The sequence below is a fragment of the Akebia trifoliata genome, chromosome 15, assembly GCF_017979445.1.
Source record: "Akebia trifoliata isolate Shusen 1 chromosome 15, ASM1797944v1, whole genome shotgun sequence".
NCBI lineage: Eukaryota > Viridiplantae > Streptophyta > Magnoliopsida > Ranunculales > Lardizabalaceae > Akebia > Akebia trifoliata.
The window spans coordinates 14424162-14432624 of record NC_141389.1 but is presented as its reverse complement, the minus strand read 5'-3'; positions in this window follow the sequence as shown (position 1 = coordinate 14432624).

The window sequence follows — 8463 nt, the reverse complement described above, 5'->3', positions numbered from 1 at the left end:
GACTAAGAGCTTTGTACCACTTGCAAGCTTATCAAAGAAGAGTCGTCCGTGCGTTTGACAAAAAGATCAAGGCCCGTCACTTACAAGTCAAGGATTTAGTACTCAAAGATAATCGGATACTTATTTTTGACCCTAAAGGGAAGTTCAAACCAAATTGGGGAGGTCCGGTCATCATCAAGAAAATATTATCAGGAAAAACTGTCAGACTTCAAGATCATGATGGAATCGAATTACCAGAGTCAACCAACCTTGACCAGATCAAATGGTACTACATTTAAGGAGGCCATCTTTGGCCGAATCAATTTTCTTGCTACCCAGTTCAATATCTCCTTTCTCAGCTCTTTGCAGTCTTTTTAAGAAAAAATAATGCCTTTTTCTTTCTCAGCCCGTTCACCTAACCTAGGGGAAGAAAAAATTCAAACTACGTTTTAGTCTGATCCCAAAATTCTGGGGTACGTAGGCAACCTGAGAAGTTACTTCAAGTCCGATCACATCAAAATAAAAAAATCTATTTCCTCACACAATAAAAAATCAAGAAAAAATTCTAAAGAAAAAGAAATCCAAAATGGGGAAGAAAATTTAAGGAAAAAGAAAACAATTTAAAAGGAAATGCCACACAAGGGGCATTTGGGTTTTTGAGCCTCAAAATTCCTTTCTTTTTATACCCAGTCCTAAGCCCACTTATAAAAGTCCTCCTAAGTACCGTACGAAAAGTCAAAGAAGATAGCAAAGCATGATCAGACAGTAACTCTAGAAGATCAGAAGAGAAGAAAAAGATAAAAAAAAATAAAAATGATAAAGCCTGCTAAGTTGAAAACCCGAAAAGGGCGACTTAGGCAAAAATTAAGGCAAGCTTGCAAGGTTGAAAATCTGAAAGGACAACTTTGGCAACAATCAGAGCTAAAAAAAAAAAGCTTGCTACATCGAAAACCTTAAAAGTCGATCTAGGCAAAAGCTAACGTAGTACTAGTACGTGGTCGGTCCCCTCGTGGGATGCCAAACCATTTATGAAAGCTACAACTCTTGACTCGTACCCATAGGTATGGAAAGATAATCTCTAAGTATATCTATTGCACTTCTTGATCAAAACCGGTGCCTAAGCAAGATCTTGCCCCGCTGTACCCTACTGTACGAGGGGGATAGACTACGTCTATTCTAGACGAGAGGTATTTAAGTGGGCCCTTGCTCAGCATTGTGCGCCACCTCTCAACTGGAGATCAAACTTGTTGTTTTTGACTTCAGAGAAGTGAATTGAAGTTTTAGATTATCACCTATACGGTATATCAAACCAAGTCACCATGTATCGAGAGGTATATAGGTGTGCTTGGACAAGGTAGCCAGATAAAGATGCATTGCACGTAGTAAGCTTAGAGTCTAGAAACCTTCCCAGTAGGTCACGACTCGAACTTATCGCGGGTGTTCCCGGGTTGTTTATTGAATGGAACCTTTTGATTGAAGAATGTATGTGAATGGTGTGAATGGTGAGATCAGAGTGTATGATTGTCCTCAAGGATAAAAAATATTGTTTTTGAAAATCAAAATGGGTGCACCGACCCAATAAAAAATCCATTCTTTTACAATAATGACCCAGTCCATCCCGATCCAACAATCATAATGGACCGGGCCATTTAAATCAAAATGAAAATCGAATTTTTAAAGAAGAAAAGGAAAATTTTTTCAAGAAAAGAATGTTCTCCAAAAGAAGTGTTGTTTAAAAAAAATGTTTTCCAAAAAAAGTGTTGATCTCTAGGAAAAATGTTTTCTAAGAAAAAGTGTTTTCCAGAAAATATTTTCCATAAGAACAAGATTTTCCAAGAGAAAATGCTTTCCAAATAAAAAACTATTTTTTAGAGAAAAAATATTTTTCAGAAGAAAAAGTTTTCCAAAAGAAAAGAAAATGAAGGAAAAATGATTTACAAAAGATCTATTTTTGCATGGAAAATTTTTGAAATATGTTTTTTACCAAAAATCTATTTTTTGCATGGACCTTATAAAATTATCAAAATATGTTTTTCTAAAAAGAAAATGATTGCAAAAAATAATCAGAATTGTGAAAATTGTTATTCAAGAAAAACATTATTTTCAAGAGTGCAATAAATTATTTTCCTTCTACATAATCATTGAATGGATGAATTATTTAATGGATTGGTGCACAGAATCCAATAAAATTTTAGGGTTCATTTAAAATGTTATCAAGGGGGTGACACTGGAATTAGTTAAATTCACCTTCAAAGAGGTTTAAGGGTTATCATTGTATCTAAGCTCAATCGTCCATCATCTAGCTAGGGTTGTAAATCCGGTCAGTTAGAGTCAACGTCAATATCAAGTCAACAGTCAGAAATGACCTCAAAATTTCTCAACATCGTCTAGTTGTTCTTTGAAGATTATAGTGCTTCAATCCTACCGGTTGTAAGCAATATTTCAGTCCTCAGTCCTAATCAAACTCGTGTAGGTACTTGTCTTGAGTTTTCGTGAGTCATTTGGGTTAGTTCAAGTCCTTTTTTCCAGCAAGGTCATGTCTTCCTTAGATTGAGTTTACTCTTTCCTATTGAGTCAAGTTAGTTCGTCGAGTCTATAGAGGTGTCTGTAACCCTTTCTGAATTTGATTGGATAAAGAAAATTTTTGAATACCCCGAGCACATTAACGAATTAACTAATAATCTAGCTTCAAGGATATATTTTTCTCCTGAACAAGAAGATGAAAGTCGGGCTCAAGAAGGCAAAGGTCATTGACAGTGGAACATAAATTAAATCCTAAAGAGATTCAAATAGAAATCATCCTATCCCTAGAGGAGCACAAAAGGATAATGAATTTTCTCAGAAATTTCAAAAGACTTGTTCGCTTGGGCCTATGAGGATATGTTAGGTGCAAGTTTGGGTGTTGTCTGACACGGATTATATATTGACTTGATAAAAGGAGATCAAGGAAGATGTTATAAAATGTATTAGTGCTAGACTTTTCAACATGGTAGAGCTCCCAAAATAGATTACATTTTCAGACTAATGAAATAGTTGAAGCGGTATTGATATTTGATAATGGTTGTACATCAAAGCTTAAGTTGTTACTCTATATTTAAAGTTCAAGATCTGGCATCACAAATCATCTCCCTACGTTCTCAGACTAATGGAAAGGTTGAAGCAGCCAGTAAAAAATCTCAAAACAATCATCAAGACAGTGCGTCAATCACACTAGGATTAGTTAGAGAAGTTACCATTCATACTAGGGGAACATCATACTTCAATGCAATCTTCTATTAGAGCTATTCCCTACTTTCTAGTGTATGATATGGAAGCAATCTTACCAGTTGAAATGTAAATCTCGTATTTCAAGGCCTTCAAGGAAAGTCAATTGTTAGAAGTAGATTGGGTTCGTCAACGGTATGAAGAATTAAACTTGATCGAAGAAAAATGACTAAGAGCTTTGTACCACTTGCAAGCTTATCAAAGAAGAGTCGTCCGTGCGTTTGACAAAAAGATCAAGGCCCGTCACTTACAAGTCAAGGATTTAGTACTCAAAGATAATCGGATACTTATTTTTGACCCTAAAGGGAAGTTCAAACCAAATTGGGGAGGTCCGGTCATCATCAAGAAAATATTATCAGGAAAAACTGTCAGACTTCAAGATCATGATGGAATCGAATTACCAGAGTCAACCAACCTTGACCAGATCAAATGGTACTACATTTAAGGAGGCCATCTTTGGCCGAATCAATTTTCTTGCTACCCAGTTCAATATCTCCTTTCTCAGCTCTTTGCAGTCTTTTTAAGAAAAAATAATGCCTTTTTCTTTCTCAGCCCGTTCACCTAACCTAGGGGAAGAAAAAATTCAAACTACGTTTTAGTCTGATCCCAAAATTCTGGGGTACGTAGGCAACCTGAGAAGTTACTTCAAGTCCGATCACATCAAAAAAAAAAATCTATTTCCTCACACAATAAAAATCAAGAAAAAATTCTAAAGAAAAAGAAATCCAAAATGGGGAAGAAAATTTAAGGAAAAAGAAAACAATTTAAAAGGAAATGCCACACAAGGGGCATTTGGGTTTTTGAGCCTCAAAATTCCTTTCTTTTTATACCCAGTCCTAAGCCCACTTATAAAAGTCCTCCTAAGTACCGTACGAAAAGTCAAAGAAGATAGCAAAGCATGATCAGACAGTAACTCTAGAAGATCAGAAGAGAAGAAAAAGATAAAAAAAAATAAAAATGATAAAGCCTGCTAAGTTGAAAACCCGAAAAGGGCGACTTAGGCAAAAATTAAGGCAAGCTTGCAAGGTTGAAAATCTGAAAGGACAACTTTGGCAACAATCAGAGCTAAAAAAAAAAAGCTTGCTACATCGAAAACCTTAAAAGTCGATCTAGGCAAAAGCTAAAGCAAGCTCGATAGATTGAAAACCTGAAAAGGCGATTTAGGCAAAAGTTAGAGCGACAAAGAAAAAAACAGAAGAAGATCCCAAGTTGAGAGCGGTCCGAGCTGAAACATCAGAAGTCCGAATAATCAAGTTCAATACTTAGCTTAAATCAGGCATAGACTCAAAAGCCACAAGTATCTTGTCTACGATCGATCTGAAAATGTTTACTTCCCCGAGTGAACCAATGGAGAAAATGGTGAATTCTATGATGAGTCCCAAAAGGAAATATTTTGTTCTCTTGAGCCTGACTCAAAATCTTCAATAAAATTAATCAAATTAAAAGTTGGATCTTTATTGCGCTTGTGGTAATCAAATATTTCAAACCTTCATACAAGGGGCATTTTCTTTCTTATTTAATATAACTTTTCCTCCTTATATACTAGGAGTATTTTTTAAAATTTTTGCATGATGTGTCCAATTGTCTTCAATGCCATGTTCATTGTCAAACTAGGGGCATTTTATTTTTGAACAATGATAATGAGAACCCCAAACTTAATGTTACCTTCTTGATATAGTTTTTCGAAAAACTTTTAAGATTCAAAAGAAATAAAAACTCGGGTTTTAAAAAACTTTGGGATAAAACCTCGAGGTTCGAACAAAAGCATTTTGGATCTCACATAGGAGATATGACATTCATTTTGTCTCAGATCTCTTCATTTCCAGATCCAACCCCTCTTTTCCAGATTCATTTTCAATCGTTCATTCCCAGATTTATTCCTTTAGTCTCAGTTTTACTCAATCAGTTGCCGTCGAGGGTTTTCTCAGAATTATGCTCAGTTACCGCCGAGGGTTTTCTCGGAATTATGCTCAGATGCCGCCGAGGGTTTTCTCGGAACTATGCTCAGTTACCGTCGAGGGTTTTCTCAGAATTATGCTCAGATGCCGCAGAGGATTTTCTCGAAATTATGCTCAGTTACTGCCGAGGGTTTTCTTGGAATTATGCTCAGATGCCGCAGACGATTTTCTCAGAATTACGCTCAGATGCCGTCGAGGGTTTTCTCGAAATTATGTTCAGATGCCGTCGAGGATTTTCTCGGAACTATGCTCAGTTACCGCCGAGGGTTTTCTCGGAATTATGTTCAGTTACCGCCGAGGGTTTTCTTGAAATTATGCTCAGTTACCGCTGAGGGTTTTCTTGGAACTATGCTTAGTTACCGCCGAGGGTTTTCTCGGAATATGCTCAGATGCCGCCGAGGGTTTTCTCGAAATTATGCTCCGATGCCGCCGAGGGTTTTCTCGGAACTATGCTCAGTTACCGCCAAGGGTTTTCTTGGAATTATGTTCAGATGTCGCCGAGGGTTTTCTCGGAATTATGCTCAGTTACCGCCGAGGGTTTTCTCGGAACTATGCTCAGATGCCACAGAGGGTTTTCTCGGAATTATGCTCAGTTACCGCCGGGGGTTTTCTCAGAACTATGCTCAGATGCCGCCGAGGGTTTTCTCTCGAAATTATGCTCAGTTTGTGCTCAGTTTACGCTTAGATTATGCTCAAATTATGCTCAGATTTTACTTAGTTCCAACTTAAAATCTTAGATTTTAAATCACACACTTGCACAATTGTTACATCAGTCAAGGAGAATTTTCTAAAATTCAAGGATCTGACACTGTCAGTGAGAGCTCACACTCAAGGACCTGACATTTTTTAATTCGGGGAGAGCTTTACCCTCAAGGATCCGAATACCCTGACGAATTGCTAAATCAGGCTGCAAAATGAATTGTCACTAGTTTTGGCATTCAGATATCGCACTATCTACCAAAATAGATTTGCTATCTAGTTTGCTTCAACCCTCTGCCAAAGAGGGGCATCTGTAGACACCCCATTTTTGCATCCGCCTGATTAATCAACTCGTCAACCCGATCGCAATGATTCCCAATGATGGATGTGTATTCCATTACTTTATTTTGTTACCAGATGTGTTTCAGAAATCCGGATGAGGTATCTCGAACTGACAAAACCTTAGAAACCACGCTACGCTAGGAAAATACGACTCTAGAAACATAGAAATCATCACCTTGCAGACCCAAAAAGAAGTTTCACGATAAAAATCACTAAAAAATTATCAAATTACCACAATACCCTTAACCTCAAAACAACCCTAGAATCTACGTTATGCTTAGGAAAACTCTTTCGAACACATAAAATAACAAATCGGAACCAAATAAATCATTTCACCAATTTTAATAGAATTCGATAAAATTACGAAAATGCCCCTTATAAAGTTCACGATCATTTCACACAAAATTTCATAAATGACACAAACTAATATTTCCATTGAATTCCTTACGAAAAATCGATTCTAAAACATTAAAAACCGACTTAAAACGTGAAAAGTCCTCTCCGGGGGTAAAATGGTAATTTCACAATTTTCATAATTAAAATTTTTGAAATTAATAATAAAATATTAAATAATTAAAGTGAAATATTAATAAAATTAATTTAAACTTTTAAACTAAAAAAATCGATCAATCGGGCTCTCAGGCAAAATTATTGAAGGTTCGTGAGATATTTCTTTAAGGACCCCTCCATTTGGGGGTTCAAAGAATTAAAGATATAATAGAGGGGGGTTCTCCAAAAATTTAAAGCCAATCAAGCAAGACTAAAGTCAAGGTATTAAAGTCAATCAAGCATGACTGAAATCAAAATTAAAGTCAATTAAGCAAGATTGAAGTCAAGATATTAAAAGTCAATCAATTAAGACTAAAGTCAAAATATTAAAAGTCAATCAAATAAGACCAAAAGTCAAAATCATAATAGAGTTCTAATTAAATAATAACTCTATCTAATAGAGTTCTAATTAAAATACAACTCCACCTAAAACAATTCTAATTAAAATACAACTCTACCTAAAATAAATCTAACTAAAACAACAACTCTAATTAAAAGAACTCTAATTAAACACTACTCTATCTAAATCAACCCTTAAAAAAAATCTATAAATAGGGGTCCTCACACCCTATTTTCGTATCAAATCATAAATCCTAAGAGAAGTAGGTCTAAAAGCTCCCCTAGCCTCTCATAAATCCTAGTTTTGGAGTCCTAACTCCTTACCTAACATCCCTTCTTCGATTTTAGCCTAAAAAATACCTAAAAGCTCTCTAAAAACACACCAAAAATCCATAAAAACAAATTCGAAGAATCCAGATCTAAGGAAGGGATACCTCACCTCGGAGATCAGAAATTAGATCCGGAGATAGATTGAAGCAAGGAATACTGAACAAGGACTTACTCTGTCAAATCTGAGGGAACGATAAAGCTGTCTTCGAAAAGGTATAATTTCTTAATATTTTTATCTAGGTTTTTTTTAGCAATGTAATTTATTTGGGAAATTAGTAAAGACCGGCTTTGACCGGGCGGGGTTGGTGCCTAACACCTTCCAACCCCGTAACGTGATTCCCGGACCCCTTTTTTCTTTCGTAGATTAGTAATGTTTGCCTTCCTTAGAGTCAGTTTGGTTCTTAGACCTTAATAACTAGGTGGCGACTCTCAAACCTCAAGGGTCAAAAGTGGATCCGTGCACCCCGCGGATCGAGGGCGCTTTCAGGACCCATTTGAGTGGATATGAGTCGTGGACCCATTTGAAGTGGATTATCAATTTCTGTGTTACTCCTTTGATAACATTTTGATGAATTCCGAGATTGAAGTGGATATGATTGAATAGTTCAATGAAAATAATTTTATTGAACTATTGAAAATGATTGACAAATAAGATTTTCATTGAATAATAACTTTTAATAACTCTGACTTAGATTATTTTTTTGCATGGACGCTTGGCTTTGTTTTGATCGTCATCAAGATTGTTAGGACAATTAGACTTGTTTCTCTTGGTTCTAACGACTAGCTCTTTAAACTCTGCTGGTCCATCTGGATATCCTAAAGTACACTTGTTCCAGGCCTTCTCAATGAGATGCACTAACTTTTCAATCAATGGTTCGGGAGGAAAGAATTCTTTGTGTTGAGGCAGCGAAAACTTTATAGGTACTCCGTATTGTTCTGGGATCAAAGCAGATTGGTAAAAAGATGTCTCCTCCAGCCCGATCAAATGGACATAATAGGATCC